Source organism: Dendrobates tinctorius, unplaced genomic scaffold, assembly GCF_039654945.1.
Source record: "Dendrobates tinctorius isolate UK_male_01 unplaced genomic scaffold, ASM3965494v1 ptg000315l, whole genome shotgun sequence".
NCBI lineage: Eukaryota > Metazoa > Chordata > Amphibia > Anura > Dendrobatidae > Dendrobates > Dendrobates tinctorius.
The window spans coordinates 4,854,584-4,871,528 of NW_027361982.1; the positions used below are offsets into that span (position 1 = coordinate 4,854,584).

At 47.4% G+C, this 16,945-nt stretch overlaps 1 protein-coding gene across 4 annotated transcripts in view; it reads right to left on the reverse strand.

Annotated features, from left to right (window-relative positions):
- The window catches only part of TEKTL1 (tektin like 1), a 67,753-nt gene that overhangs the window by 25,300 nt on the left and 25,508 nt on the right, over nt 1-16,945 (reverse strand). Inside the window, exon 1 of one of the 4 annotated variants that reach the window (XM_073561306.1) lies at nt 15,352-15,403. The exons of 2 other annotated variants lie outside the window; for them this stretch is intronic. The gene's annotated coding sequence lies outside the window, so the exon portion shown is untranslated. Of the gene's footprint in view, nt 1-15,133; nt 15,216-15,351; nt 15,404-16,945 lie in introns of those variants that run through there. One more of the 4 variants, XM_073561307.1, reaches the window with a different exon arrangement.

Genomic DNA, 16,945 nt, shown 5'->3' on the forward strand with positions numbered 1-16,945 from the left:
GCCCAGTCCCAGACAACAGCAAGGCTTTGTGCCCACGTAGCGTTTAAATCCGGACACTGAAAACCGGATTCCTTCCCAGAAATCGCATGTTTTTTTCAGTGCGATTTTACAGCGATTATGTTCGCGATTTTGCTGCGATATTCGCGTGCGATATTCAAGCACTTTCCAAGTGATTAGAAGCATCTCTTGGAAAGTGATTGACAGGTTGGTCACACTCGTCAAACATAGTGTTTGACAAGTGTGACCAGCTTTTTACTATTGAGGCCGCCTATGCGGACTCAATAGTAAAAGAATGTTAAAAATGATAAAAAAAAAATAAAAAATCAGGGTATATTTACCTTCCGACGTCCCGTGCAGCCTCAGCGACGCTCCCGTTCCCAGCGATGCCTTGCGAGACCTGTGATGACGTTGGTCTCGCGTTGCTATAGCGATCTCGCGAGACCACGTCATCACAGGACATTGCCGCAAGGCATTACTGGGAACACTGAGGCCCGGGAAGGCAGCGCGGGACGTCGGAAGGTAAATATACCCCTATTTTTTATTCTTTTTTTTACAGGGGTAAAGTCTCCTCTCCTCCACACCGTGGGTACCATCCGCACATGAGACACTTAACTTCGCGCATGGTGGGCATAGCCACGTCGCTTAGTTACCTGCTGTGTATGTTAGAAACCAGCACGCTGGTGCAGGGAGCTGGTAACCAAGGTAAACATCAGGTTTCTAAGCTCCACGCGGGACTTAGAAACCCGATGTTTACCTTGGCTACTAGCTCCCTGCACCAGCGCGCTGGTTTCTAACGTACACATCGGTTTCTAAGCGCCGCGCGGCGATTAGAAACCCGATGTTTACCTTGGTTACCAGGCTCCAGCTCGCTAATCGCTGGTCTCCTGCCTGCCACATGCAGTGATGCGTGCTGGCCAGTGGGAGACCAACGATCAAAAAAAGGTCCAGGCCATTCGAGCACGATCCCTACCCTAACTCTAATTCCAACCCCAACCCTAACCTGTTGTGAGTTCATTTTTCGGTCCACCAGTTGTGAGTTCTCCTTCCAGGCTCCCTCTGGTGGTAACTGGAGGTAGTGAGGCTCATTTAATCAGTACAAATCTGCCACCTGATAATGAGGATGACGATTGGACCTCAGGAATCTCAGACTGGATTTAAGACAGCCGACGCCCTAGTCTGGTGCTGGTGATTCCTTCTGGCTTGTCAGGTCTTGGTTTTCAGCTCTGTTCCAGTCATCTAAAGCTAAGTTTTTCTGCTAATGTTCACACTTGATTTTGTTGGTCTATTCAGTTTTTTGTGTGGTCAGCCAGCCCCGGCTGGGGCTGCGCTAAATTTCCACTCTTATTTATCTGTATTTGCCAATTTGCTTTTTGTCCCTTATTAGATTGGCCTCTTTTTGCTCTGTCTCAGAATATTTCAGAGTGCTGATATAGTGGGAGAAGTCTAGTGACTTCAGGGTTAATTTTGCTATCAGAAGTGTTGGACTTTATTTTTGTAGGGTTTTTTGCAGATTGCAGACAGTGTCTTTCCTTTCCTATCCTTTCTAGTTAGTTTGGGCCCCATCGTTTGCTCAGCCTATTTTCCTGCTTGTGTTTGTGCTTTCATCTTGTTTCACCGTCAATACATGTGTGGGGGCTGTCTTTCCTTTGGGGTCTGCTCTGGGGCAGTTAGTTTTCCCCTTTTCTTGCTTCAGGCTTATTTAGTCCTCCAGCTGTGACGAAGCGTCTAGGACCATCGTAGGTACGCTCCACGGCTGCTGCTAGTTGTGTGGTTAGGATCAGGGATCTGCAATCTGCATAGTTACCAACCTCTCTGGTTTTCTGTGACTTAGCTTGTTTTGTTTTTTCTCCTCGGTGACCCATTCATGACAGAATCACCAGCCATACCGCATATTCTAGGGTACTCAAAAGCAGGAAAAAGTTGTTAAAAAAAGTGTCAGAATTTTTTTTCATTTATTTATTTATTTTTTCCACTTTTTTTTCTGGGGCCGTAGGAGGATTTTTTTTTTCCTAATGGAGATTAAGCAAATGCCTGATCATGTGGAGCAACTTGCTGCTGAAGTGCAGGGAATTTCCACCTACCTCATTCAGTCACATGCTGCTGAACCTAAGATCCCTACTCCTAATGTGTTTTCTGGGGATCGGTCTAAATTTTTGAATTTTAAGAATAATTGTAAATTATTTCTTGCCTTGAAGCCTAACTAATCAGGGAGCTCTGTGCAGCAGGTTAAAATTGTCATCTCCTTGCTGCGCGGCGATCCCCAGGATTGGACTTTTTCTCTGACACCTGAAAATCCTGTTCTGACTAATGTGGATGCATTTTTTCAGGGCTTGGGGTTGTTGTATGATGAACCTAATGCTGTTCATCAAGCTGAGAGAACCCTGTTGGCATTAAACCAGGGTCCGGATTCTGCAGTTATACTGGCAAAAATTCCAAAAGTGGGCGGTCCTTACTACATAGAATGATAGTGCATTGGCGGCTCTCTTTCGGAAGGGTTTATCAGAGACCATAAAGGATGTTATGGTGGGATTTCCTGTTCCCTCTGGTCTGGATGATTCTATGTCATTAGCCATTCAATTTGATCGGTGTTTATGTGAACGTAAGACTACACGGGAGGCGCTGCCACCTTTTGAACAAACGTCTGAACCTATGCAATGTGATGGGGTTTTGTCTAGGGCACAACATCAGGAGTTTAGAAGGCGTAATAAGCTGTGTTTTTTCTGTGGAGACACCTCTCATACTATTTCTGTCTGCCCTAAATGAGAGAAACGTTTTGCACACACATTTGCAGTGGGTAGTGTACAACCTAAATTCCTTTTGGCAATTATTCTGATCTGCTCCTTATCCATGTTTTCTACTAAAGCTTTCGTGGATTCAGGAGCAGCGTTGAATCTGATGGATTTGGACTTTGCTAAACGTTGTGGTTTTTCCATGACGCCTCTGCAGACGCCTATTCCTTTGAGGGGGGTATTGATGCTACTCCTTTGGCGGAGAATAAACCTCAGTTTTGGACCCAGGTGATAATGCGAGTTGCCCCAGACCACCAAGAAAATTGTAAATTTTTGGTGCTGCATAATTTGCATGATACTATTGTTCTGGGTTTTCCCTGGTTGCAAACTCATAATCCAGTTTTGGATTGGAAGTCTGGGTCTGTGGTGAGTTGGGGTTGTCAGTGTGTTCTTAGGGACGCTCCTGTTTTCTCCACCTCCCCTCAGTCTCATGATATTCCTGATTATCTAGCCGATTTTTCTGATGTATTTAGTGAGAGTAAGTCTGCGTCTTTGCCTCCTCATAGGAGTTATGACTGTGCAATTGAGTTGATGCCTGGGTGTAAATTTCCCAAGGGTCGGCTTTTCAACTTATCAGTACCCGAGCATGATGCTATGCGGTCCTATAAGGAGTCGTTGGAGAAGGGTCATATTAGACCATCCTCGTCACCTTTAGGTGCTGGGTTTTTTTTGTGGCCAAGAAAGATGGTTCATTAAGACCGTGTATTGATTATCGTCCCTTAACAAAATGACTGTTAAATATCAGTACCCATTACTTCTGATGTCTGATTTATTCTCCAGAGTTAAGAGTGCCTGCTGGTTTACTAAGCTTGACCTCAGGGGGGCGTATGATCTTATTCACATCAAGCACGGGGATGAATGGAAGACGGCGTTTAATACTCCGGAGGAACATTTTGAGTACCTGGTGATGCCTTTTGGGCTCACTAATGCCCCTTCTGTCTTCCAGTCCTTTATGAATGATATTTTCCGTGACTTTGTGGATAAGTTTTTGATCATCTATCTGGATGATATTTTGATCTTTTCTAGTGATTGGGATTCTCATGTGGAACACGTCCGGACTATGTTCCGGATTTTGAGGGAGAATTGCCTGTTGGTTAAGGGATCGAAATGCCTCTTTGGTGTACAGAGGATTTCATTTTTGGGATTTATCTTGTCTCCATCGACTATTGAAATGGACCCGGCCAAGGTACAGGCCTTTTTTGATTGGGTTCAGCCTACTTCTTTGAAGGCCCTCCAGAAGTTTTTGGGTTTTGCCAATTTCTATCGTAAATTTATTGGTAATTTTTCTGGTATTGTCAAACCACTAACTGATCTGACCAAGAAGGGCGCTGATGTGCTGAATTGGTCTCCTGAGACTGTCTCAGCATTTCAGGAGCTTAAGCGGAGATTTACTTCAGCTCCAGTTTTAGGGCAACCTGATGTCTCACTTCCGTTTCAGGTGGAGGTAGATGCTTCTGAGATTGGTGCAGGAGCTGTTTTGTCCCAAAAAGACCCTGTGACTTCTAAGATGAATCCCTGTGCCTTCTTTTCTCGAAAGTTTTCCCCATCTGAACGCAACTATGACGTGGGGAATCGGGAATTGTTGGCCATGAAATGGGCATTTGAGGAGTGGAGACATTGGTTGGAGGGAGCTAGACATCAAGTTGTGGTCCTCACCGATCACAAAAATTTGATTAATCTGGAGTCGGCCAAACGCTTGAATCCTAGGCAGGCTAGATGGGCCTTGTTTTTCACGCGCTTTAATTTTGTGGTCTCTTCTTCTCCCGGGCACTAAGAATGTTAAGGCAGACACCCTTTCTAGGAGTTTCTTTGCCGATTCTCTTAATGTGACCGAGCCTACTACCATCTTAGGTGAGGGGGTAGTTCTTTCTGCCATTTCGCCCGATTTGAGACACGCCCTGGAGGAATTTCAGGAGGATAAACCTGAGCGTTGCCCTATGGGAAAATTGTACGTTCCTGACCAGTGGAGAAAGAGAGTGATGTCTGAAATTCATTGCTCCGCATTGGCTTATCATCCAGGTATTTTTGGTACCAGAGATTTGGTGAGTCGGTCTTTTTGGTGGCCTGCCTTATCTCGTGACGTTAGGAATTTTGAACAGTCCGGTGGAACTTGTTCTCGATCTAAACCCTGTTCTCGTTCTAGTGGATTGCTGATGCCCCTGCCGGTGCCCAAGAGGCCATGGACCCATATCTCAATGGATTTTATTTCTGATCTTCCTGTCTCTCAGAGAATGACTGTTATCTGGGTGATTTGTGATAGATTTTCGAAGATGGTCCATCTTGTACCACTCCCAAAATTGCCATCTTCCGCTGAGTTGGTGCCCTTGTTTTTACAACAGGTGGTTCGGTTACATGGGATTCCTGAGAACATTGTGTCCGACAGAGGAGTCCAGTTTGTTTCCAGATTCTGGAAAGCCTTTTGTTCCAATCTGGGAATTCAGTTATCCTTCTCCTCCGCGTTTCATCCCCAGACCAATGGACAGACTGAGAGAACAAACCAGACCTTGGAGTCTTGAGATGTTTTATATCTGCTGATCAGGATGATTGGGTCTCATTTTTGCCCTTGGCCGAATTCGCACTGAACAATAGTGCTAGTTCTGCCACTTTGATGTCACCCTTTTTCTGTAATTTTGGGTTTCATCCTCGATTCTCTTCAGGGCAAGTGGAATCTTCGTCTTGCCCAGGTGTGGACACTGTGGTTGAGAGATTGCAGCAGATATGGGACCAAGTGGTGGATAAGTTGTCACTCTCTCAGGAAAAGGCCCAGCGATTTTCCAACCGGCATAGGACCATTGGTCCGCGGTTTAAAGTGGGTGGTATGGTTTGGTTGTCGTCTAAGAATATTCCTATGAAGGTTGCCGACTTTCGCTGAAGTCACCATAGCGTGAGGTCGGCCACGAGGTCGGCGACCAGAGCGCCAAAGTCATGTTTCAAAAGATGCTTCCAGCGCCCTTTTTCAGCCAATGATGGAGGATGCACACTGTGGGCAACGCGATGACATAGGCATCGGTCACCACCATCTTTGAGAAGGGCATGCAAGTGATTGTCTGGCTTTGTGTGGCATCACAGGGACTATAAAAGGGCGTGAACGCCGACCGCCATCTTACTTATGCCGATCTTAGCATAGGGAGAGCTGCTGCTGCTGATGATGATTCTGTAGGGAGAGCGTTAGGCAGGGAAGAAGAACCAAAAAACTGCTTCTGCTGTTAGCGATTTCCACTTACAACACAACACTTTGTGTGCAGTGACAGAGGAGTCTCTATTTTTGTGCATCAGCTCTGTTGGTTATTAGGCTGCCTTATAAGGCTCCCTGATAGCTGCATTGCTGTTTGCACCAATCCTATAGACACCCTCCACCTTGTCATTCACCATCCAATTTCGGCCTGTTACATTGAGGTGTAATCTCTACTGGGCCTGAGACAATAGTTCAGCGTCCTCAAATCTATAGTGAGATTCAAAATCTCACCAATCCTATAGACACCCTCCATCTTGTCATACACCATCCAATTTCAGCCTGTTACATTGAGGTGTAATCTATACTGGGCCAGAGACAATAGTTCTGCGTCCTCAAATCTATAGTGAGATTCAAATTCTCACCAATCCTATAGACACCCTCCACCTTGTCATTCACCATCCAATTTCAGCCTGTTACATTGAGGTGTAATCTCTACTGGGCCAGAGACAATAGTTCAGCGTCCTCAAATCTCTAGTGAGATTCAAATTCTCACCAATAGTAGATACACCTTCTACCTTGTTTTACAGTACCATATAGCTGGTGGTATTTTGGGTACATTTTCACAAAAATGAGCAAGTATGGTGGAAGACGCCATGGAAGTGGTCGGGGGTTGCCAGCTGGTCCCGATGGTGGTGGTGGTGTTGCATCTGTTGGTAGTGGCAAAAGCACAATAGCACCTAAGGCAGGAGGTGTTGAGCCTGCGTCATCGTCTGGCTCCACAAGGCCTCGAAGGTTCTCTTTTCTGGGAGTAGGTAAACCACTTTTAAAGCCGGAGCTTCAGGAACAAGTTTTGGCTTACATTGCTGACACGGTCTCCAGCTCTCTCGCCTCCTCTTCTGAAGTTTCAAAAAATAAAAGCACTGAGTCGTCATTGGAGGTTCCTGGTCAGGAACAACACCTTTCCTTGTGTCCTTCACCCCTACCAAAAGTGAAGGATGTGGCCGATTACTCCATTGAGCTCTTTTCACATACCATGCCTGGGTTAGCAAGTCAAATCGTGAATTTGCTAGTCCAAGATGAATCTGACATGGAGTGCACTGATGCACAGCCACTGCTAGATGATTCTGCTGGTACATTCACTCAGAGCACTACATTGTCCTCGCAGTGTACTGAGGCAGAATCAGACCCTGATGAAACTCAGGTGCCCCTTCCCGCATACTATACCACCTTACACGGTGACACAGAGGAAGGTGCACATGAAATTGAAGAGGAGGTGATGGATGACCCAGTTGTTGACCCAGATTGTCATCCATTGGTGGAAGAGGGTGCTGCTGCCAATAGCTCAGAAGTGGAGGAGGAGGATCCGCAGCAGGCAACGACATCGCAACAGCTGTTATCGGGCAGGACCGTAGCAGTCCAAAAACGTGTTACAAAAACCAAAAGAGTTGCACGACAGCTTGGCCAGACGGTCAAATTAGCACAGCGTGCAAGGTCTCAAAATGTCTTCCATAGTAGGAAGAGTGCAGTGTGGCACTTTTTTGAACAAAATCCTAATGATCAGGCAAAAGTTATCTGTAAGAAGTGCGCAAAGACCTTTAACCGAGGGAAAAATCTGAGAAATTTGAATACAGTTGCATGCTTAGACATTTAACCACCATGCACTTGCAAGCATGGACGGACTACCAAACCTCACTTACCACATGTGCACCTGCTCCGAATGAAGGTAGTCAGCAATGCTACATCGCTTCCCCCACTGTAAGCCCACCGGTTAGCACACCACCAGCAGCAAATGTCGAGGTGTCGTCGCAAGGGCAAAGCAGTCATGGAATCACAATGTTATTGCTACGAAAGACTGAATCTAGGTAATCAGAAAGAACACCAACTCCATCACCATCATCAACCCTCTCTCAGTCCGCCATGTCCACCGCTAGTTCCACCATATGCAGCTCTCAAGTCCAGCTCACCCTACCAGAGACTCTGAGTAGGACAAGAAAGTACTCATCTGCGTACACTGGCTTTGAACACCCAGATTGCCAAACTAATCTCGTTAGAGATGATTCCCTACCGGTTGGTTGAAAACAAAGCTTTCCGCGAGCTCATGGCCTACGCAGTACCACGCTATGACCTACCCAGTCGGCACTTCTTTTCGCGAAAAGCCATCCCAGCCCTCCACGTGCATGTGAAAGACCGCATTGTCCATGCACTCAAGCAATCAGTGAGTGGAAAGGTGCACCTCACAACAGATGCATGGTCCAGTAGGCATGGCCTGGGCTGTTACGTGTCCATCACTGCGCACTGGGTTAATGTGGTGGATGCAGGGTCCACAGGGGACAGCGGCGGTGGGACAGTGCTGCCTAGCCCACGGTATAGGAAACAGTTGGCTGTAGGCGTTTGACCCTCCTCCTCCAGAAGCGAAAGCTTGTCCACGGAGCGCAGTCGCACGAGCACTCCATCCGCAGCTGCCAGTGTTACACACGAGGTGTCCCACTATCGAACAGCTAGTGGTAAGCGTCAGCAGGCTGTGTTGAAGATGATGTGTTTGGGAGACAACAAACACACCCCGGAGGTACTGGCCGACAAATTGCAGCGACAAACTGAGTCATGGCTGGGCAGTCTACATCTTGAGGCAGGCAAGGTAGTTAGTTATAACGGCCGGAATTTTGTGGCAGCCATAGCCCTTTCAAAACTCAGACACATACCTTGCCTGGCTCACACCTTGAACCTGGTGGTGCAGTGCTTCCTCAATAATTATCCAGAGTTAACACCCCTGCTCCATAAGGTGCGAAGACTGTGCTCGCACATCCGCCGGTCACCCGTACACTCCAGTCGTATGCAGAAGCTGCAGCGATGGCTCCACCTTCCCAAGCACCGCCTAATTATCGACGTTGCAACAAGGTGGAACTCCACCCTGCACATGGTTCAGAGGCTGTGCGAACAGAGGCAGGCTGTAATTAATTTGTGGGAGGATACATGGGCAGGCAGTTTCCAGGCAGACATGGAGTTGTCTGGTGTGCAGTGGTCGAAGCTGAAAGACCTCTGTAAAGTCCTTCAGTGTTTTGAGGAATGCACACAGCTGGTAAGCGCAGACGACGCCATCATAAGCATGAGCATCCCACTTATGTGTCTGCTCATGCAAACTTTGACGCACATTAAGGAGCAGGCGTCTGCAGCCAAGGAGGAAGAGGAGGAGGGAAGCCTTGATGACAGTCAGCCATTGTCTGCTCAGGGAAGTCTTGTGGACGAGGTGGAGGACGAAGAGGAGGATGATGGGGATGATTATTTTGGGGAGGAGGATGCTTCTCAGGGGGCATGAAAAAATGTTGGCGCGGCAAGGTCAGGTACAGGGTTTGTGCATGACTGGAGGGATGTGGATTTGCCAGAAAGTGCTCCTGCACCCAGCACTCGCAGTGCATCATTGACACCTGGAACATTGGCCCACATGTCTGATTATGACTTGCAGATCCTAAAAAGGGACCCCTGCATTGCCAAAATGATGAACGATGACGACTACTGGTTGGCCAGCATCCTGGATCCACGCTATAAAGGCAAATTCCAAAACATCATGCCAAAGGAGAACCTAGAGCTAATATTGGCTAACAAACAAGCAACTCTGGTAAACCGTTTGTTTGAGGCATTCCCAGCACACAGCGGCGGTGATGTTTTTCCAACAAGCCGTAGGGGGCAACATGAAAGAGGTGTTCTTGGTGCACACAGCCGAAGTGGCATTGGACACGGGTTTCATGACCATGTTGTGGACTGATTTTTCAAGTACCACTCACACGACTGGTAATACTGCATCGATCGAAAGTGACAGGAGACAGCAGTTGTCAACTATGGTAACAAACTACTTCTCCTCCTATATCGATGTTCTACCTCACCGGTCATTCCCCTTTGACTACTGGGCCAGTAAACTTGACACCTGGCCTGAATTGGCACAATATGCCTTACAGGAGCTCACTCTCCCTGCTGCTAGTGTGTTATCTGAATGAGTCTTCAGTGCTGCTGGATCAATCCTGACAGAAAAAAGGACCCGTCTGTCGACCCAAAATGTTGATGATCTAACCTTCATTAAAATGAACCATGCATGGGTTTCAAAGGATTTTGTCGCACCCTCCCCTGCAGACACGTAAGTTGCCAGAAAAATGGCTTGTTTTTATCCTCCTCTTCCGCGGACTTCTCCAATTACTCCATTTGCAGCTGCTGAATGTCCAACATCAACATATGCCAATTTTTCCACCTCCCTAACTGGGCTGCCTCCCCCCACAGGGCCGGGGTCACCACCTGGCACACGCACCCGTGCGAGTGCCGTTGCCCTGAACAGGTGGGTGGGCACACTGTTTGGCAACGGCACTGGCACAAGGTCCCTCATAGTACAATCTAGTGTCTCTGACGGTGGGGGTGCACACCCACCGTCAGACACACCGGCGTACTATGAGGGGCCCTGTGCCAGTGCCGTCGCCAATGAGTGGGCCCCCCCTGCTTGCTCAGGATCACAGCACTTGAAAAGTTGAAATACTTACCTCTCCCTGCTCCACCGCTGTGACGTCTTCCGCATTTCCTGACAGTGACATTCTGGTCAGAGAGCGCGATGACATCACGTCTGTACGCCCTCTGCCTAAACAGTCCAAGTGCAGTGAGATGGAAGATGGGGACAACGAGGAGTCCAGACTAGTACAGAGATTCCCTAGCGAGGAGACTTATTTAATTGTTTTCAATGTTGGGACAGCTATTTTTGGGGAGCACTATACTCTGGAGAATGATATATGGGGCCCACCATACACTGCAGCAGTCCAAAGGTGGACATCAGACACTGGAGCAGAATTTACAGGGCCCATTATGCACTGGAGCATTAGAAATGCGGCCCATTATATATGGAGCATTATTTGGGCCCATAATACAGTGGAGCTTCATCCATGGGGACCAACATATACTGTAGCATTATGTGGAGCTCATCATATACTGTATGGAACATTATATGGGACCAATGATTCTGTATGGAGAAATATATGGGCCTCATTACTCTGTATAGCGCACTATGCGGTGGCCATAATACTGTATGGAGTAATATACTGTCCGTTTTTGGAGCTATTGGAGAATTTAAAATGGATATCAGTCATGAGATGTAAGAAGTGAAGTATTTTTCATTGTACTATACCGCTATTTCCCTGCCGTATCAGAAGATCATGAATTGTGGCATGTGTTAAAAGAGCCCAGTGACACTCTTTGGCCCAGGGCCCATGAAAATCTGAAGCCAGCCCTACCCCCCCCCCACAACTTTAGCCAAATAACCCCCAGTTTTCAATGCCTAACTATTATTATAAAGTAAATTAAGGTTGACAAGCTTAAGTAATAAGAATTGATGTTTTTGGCATTAAAATGGGCACTGTAGGTGTGTTTCCTGTCCTCCACTCACTCCCGACTTTTCTTCCCCATTGACTTGCATTGGGTTTCGTGATTCAGTCGGCCTTCGACTTTTCACGATAATCGGCCGATTTCGTTCGACCCGACTTTTGAGAAAGTCGGGTTTCGTGAAACCCGACTCGACCCGAAAAAATGCAAAGTCACTCATCTCTAGTCTCAGGAGATTAGAAAGAAAATTATAGACAAACATGTTAAAGGTAAAAGTTATAAGACCATCTCCAAGCAGCTTGATGTTCCTGTGACTACAGTTGCACATATTATTCCGAAATTTAAGCTCCATGGGACTGTGGATGTGGCCGCAGGAGGAAAATTGATGAGAAATCAGAGACGGATAATACTACTGGCAACAAAAGAGCCCAGAAAAACTTCTAAACAGATTAAAGGTGAACTTCAAGCTCGAGGAACATCAGTGTCAGATCGCACCATCTGTCGTATGAGCCAAAGTGGACTTCTTGGGAGATGACCAAGGAGGACACTATTGTTGAAAAAAAAAATCATAAAAAAGCCAGACTGGAATTTGACAAACTAGATGTTGACAAGCCACAAAGCTTCTGGGAGAATGTCCTATGGACAGATGAGACAAAAATGGAACTTTTTGGTAAGGCACATCAGCTCTATGTTCACAGAAGGAAAATGAAGCATATCAAGAAAAGAACACTGTCCCTACTGTGAAACATGGAGGCCGCTGTCAGTAAAATATGAACCATTTTCCATGGTTTCGATTTACACCTCCAGAACTTTCCACTGCATGTACTAGGTTTGACATGCTGCCCCATCCCCCATTAGGTTGTGCAGTTAACACTGAACTCCTTATGCTGCATCCCCCCCTCACAGCTGCATTCTCTTTCCCCCTCCCTCTAGCTACACCAGTTTTGTGAGACCCTGGTATGGCTGGCTCAAGCCGGAAGTAAAAGGTTAGAAGCACATGTTCCTTTATCTATTCAAATGCGAATATAATAACACAGAATAATCATAGAAGCAGGAAACTTATATTTTTGAGATCTGCATCATTAAAGCTGTTCACCTCAGCATTTTTGGACCTCCACGCTCACCAGAATTCGAGAAATGAGTACTTGCCTCCCAGTAATACATTTGCCATGTTTGGCGTCGATGGAAAGATAAATTCGCAAGAGATAACATGATGCTTCTGTCAACATGCTGTGAGCCTTGCAGCCAGAGTTATGGCACTCATAAGTTTTCTAGTAACTTTCAAAAGGGGAGTACATTCCCTAGCTTTGCCCACCCATTGAGTTCAGCCAGGAAAAAGACATAAGACTAGGATGCTCGATCAGGAAGTCGTCATTCGCCTGGGGTGCCAGCTAGGAAGCTGTGCTGATAGACCATTTTCCCTTGGGAAGGCACCCCTCCTCCACATGGCGTGCCATTGTCTGAGATTTAAGTTTCATATTTTGATCCATTTTATTTTGTAATTGTCTGTATATATTGTACATTGTCTCTTTTGTAACATTTTTTCTATTTCTGTAAACACTGCCTATACTTTCTGAAGTAAATCTTTAAAATTTCCTACTTTCGTTTTCCTTGCTCAATAACGTACCACCACGTTCCCTGCGCTAAAAAATTCCGCTAAGTGTGGGTTGGCTCCTGACCCGATATGGATTTTGAAATAGATCGAGGAGCTGGTGGCAGCAAAGTGTTCTGCGGTGTTGGGGAGACTCTGGCAGTGATGGAACGGAGGTTTTGTTTGTGTATCTCCTGCCTGAGACTGGGGATATACATACCTCCCTCACGGCAGAGTGCCCAATAGCCAGTACACGGCAAGGCAGCCTTTCTGGTGAGTACTTCTCCTAGGTGTAGTTCCCTGACTGACCTTGACGGTACAGGTGACACCAGAGAGCTGCAAGTTCCAAAACCAGAACTGATGGTGGAAACAAAAGTTGTGAGTGGGTATATGACCCACGACCACTACTAAATAGTTAATTTTTGACCATTGGTGGGATATAATAAATCCATGACAACTGGGGTGCAACCTCACATCCCCAGTTCATGACATATTTGTGGCAGAGTGGTGGTATCATAGAGCATTAATGACCTAGTTTGAGCAATCATTCCTCTCACTAAAAATTTACACGGTTCTTGCGAGGACCCTGCGCAAAACGTTTTGGAGAACAAACTCAGTGTTTATTAGTTCTGAGACAATACTGTGTATATAGCATCTATCCCCTCCCCTTCTCTTCGTTTTTCTGTCCTATCTTTTGTTTGGCAATTATGGCTACGCTGGGAGAGGTCTGGTAAAAGCAGCAGTCCAAGGACACTCATATAGCCCTTTGCACATTGAAGCAGATTGACTCCACGGTCAAAACCAAGGCCCAGCTGGTTGCTGCACTGATGCAATGTGCTGCAGAGTCAGTCCATCACCAGAGCCCTGGTGACCTAGAAGCCAGCTCAAGCGCAGGTGGTGCTGCTGCGGAGATCCAACCGCTGAATGTTGGCCCTACTTGCAACCAGGGCAGAGTGGACCCCACATGCGGCTGGCCTTGGAACAGCTCCCCGCAGACGATCAGGAGAGATGTCTGCAGCTGATCCAGCAATACCACCGAGAGGCCCAAGCCCAGCGAGAGGCAGAGCGGGAGGAGAGACAGTACCAGCTGGAGATGGCCCGAATCCAGGGGCAGAGTTTGTCCCAGTCCAACAACGCTCCGTTCCCTAAACCCCGGCCAGAGCACTTTCCTGTCATGGAAAAGGACGGGGACTTGGACTTTTCTGTGGGGATTTGAGAAAGCCATATAGTATAATGCAGCCCCTCCATAGAATATATGGCAACCCCCTCATAGGATATAATGCAGCCTCTTAAATAGTATAATGTATCCCCTCCATAGAATACAATGTAGCCCTCCTCATATAGTATAATGCAGCCCCCATAGAATATAATAAATATAATACAGCCCCCCTATAGAATATAACGTAGCCCCAAATAGAATATAATACAGGTATATAAAAGCCGCATAGTATATAGCCCAGCACCACATGGTATACAGCCCAGCCCACCATGGTATATAGCCCACCATGGTATAATACAGCCCAGCATGGTATATAGCCCCCAGAATGGTATAATACAGCCCAGCATGGTATATAGCCCCCCAGCATGGTATAATACAGCCCAGCATGGTATATAGCCCCCCCAGCATGGTATAATACAGTCCAGCATGTTATAATGCAACCCAGCATGGTATATAGCCCCCCCAGCATGGTATAATACAGCCCAGCATGGTATATAGCCCCCAGCATGGTATAATACAGCCCAGCATGGTATATAGCCCCCCCAGCATAATATAATACAGCCCAGCATGGTATATAGCCCCCCACAGCATGGTATAATACAGCCCAGCATGGTATATAGCCCCCCCGGTATGGTATAATACAGCCCAGCATGGTATATAGCCCCCCCAGCATGGTATACAGCCCCCCCAGCATGGCCCCACAGTCCAGCATGGTATATAGTCCCCCCAGCATGGTATGATACGGCCCAGCATGGTATATAGCCCCCCCAGCATGGTATAATACAGCCCAGCATGGTATATAGCACCCCCCAGTATGGTATAATACAGCCCAGCATGGTATATAACCCCCCCAGCATGGTATATAGCCCCCCCAGCATGGTATGATACAGACCAGCATGGTATATAGCCCCCCCAGCATGGTATGATACAGTCCAGCATGGTATATAGCTCCCCCAGCATGGTATAATACAGCCCAGCATGGTATATAGCCCCCCCACAGTCACGCTGACCTGCGGCTGAACTGCAGCCACCGTCTGGCCAGCGCCACAGTCAGGGCCGGCAGTGTGAGTGACAGTCTGACAGTCTGTCTTCCCTCCTCTCCTCCCCCATGGCACTGATGCTGCTGGCTGGTCGCTGATGGTCTCAGTCCACTCGCACCAGTCTTCCCTCTTCTCCTCCCCCACGGCACTGACGCTGGGCTGCTGGCTGATCGCTGATGATCTCTCACCTCTGCTCGGCTCAGCCCTCAGGGCTGGCTCCTCTGCACTGGGCCACGCTAGCACGCAGCCTCAGGAGGAGTCAGACCCCTCCCGTTGCCTCCTGCAGGGGGGCTGCTCTCCTCTCCTCCTTGCTGGCTCTGCAGCACTTGCTCCACAAGTCCACATGGCTAATTTGCATGCATAATTAGCCATGCGGTGCTGGAGGTTGGAGGGGCCCCCACTCCCCTGGGGCCCCCATGCAATGTACCGGCTGCTGGGGCGGTAGATCCGCCCCTGCTCCAGATGTAATCTGTGCAGGTATATGGCTAATTGTAAAGAGTTTTCGGATAATAATGGTAAAATTTATAAGATAAAAACATTTATAAACTGTTCAACAACTTATGTAGTGTATTTAGCTAGCTGTGAAGCATGCAGCAAATATTATGTTGGTTGTACATCACGTAAGTTAAAGAAACGATTAGCTGAACATATTTCTGCTGCTTCTGCCCCTGTGGAGACTACTGATCGCTATAGCAATAAAAGACCTAGCGCTGGTTTATCAAAACACTTCCTAGAAGTACATGGCGGTGATTTGTCTACGTTGTCAGTGCGGGGCATAGAGAGAATTAACAGCGAGCGAGGTGGTGATTGGTTTGCTGCACTATTATCAGCTGAGGCTAAATGGATCCTGCTTCTTGATGCTCGTGCACCGAAAGGTTTAAATTATAGATCAGATTTGCAATATATAATGTAATATGTTTTTTTTTTTTTTTTTTGCAATACTTATTTATTTACGTCTATTGTGATTTATGGTTTATTGCTGTTTTTGCATGTATTCATTTATGTCTGCAAACATATATTTCTTATTTATGTTAGCTTTGTTTAGCAGCATAAGGGTGGTTTCACATTAGCGCTTTTTAAGCGCACGCACGGCCGGGGGTAGCTCCGCCTCCGGCTATCTTTAGCATAGGGTGCGCAGATCGTGCGCAGGCCGTGCGCTAGTTGCGCTTTGACCTGCGCTGCGCACTTTTGACGGTGCGCCGTGCGCGCCAAAATCCGAAAAGTTTGATTTTGGCGCGCACGGCGCACCGTCAAAAGTGCGCAGCGCAGGTCAAAGCGCAACTAGCGCACGATCTGCGCACCCTATGCTAAAGATAGGGTGCGCCGATCGCAGGCGCCGCTGTGCGCTAGGAGGCGGCGCTACAAGCAAGGGGCGGGCACGCCGGGCAGAGAGCCAGCTCGGGGGCGGAGCTACCCAAGGCCGTGCGTGCGCTTAAAAAGCGCTAATGTGAAACCACCCTTAATTGCTTAGGTCTGAATAGGGTGGAGCTAATTAATTACCTGAAACTGGGTGTTCACTCTGCAGCCTCCTCATTTATTTAAGCTTCCTAGTTTTTATAAGATATACCTATGACTAAAGCCCCTTTACATTTAGCGATGCACCAGCGATCCGACCCGGTCAGGATCGCTGGTGCATCGCTAAATGATCGCTAGTGAGCTGTCACACAGGCAGACCTCACAGCGATGCAGCAGCGATACAGCAGACGATACTTACCTTTCACACACAGTGATCCTGATGTCCTCCCGCCCGCCTCCACGTGTCGCTCGTCGGCGCCAGCAGGA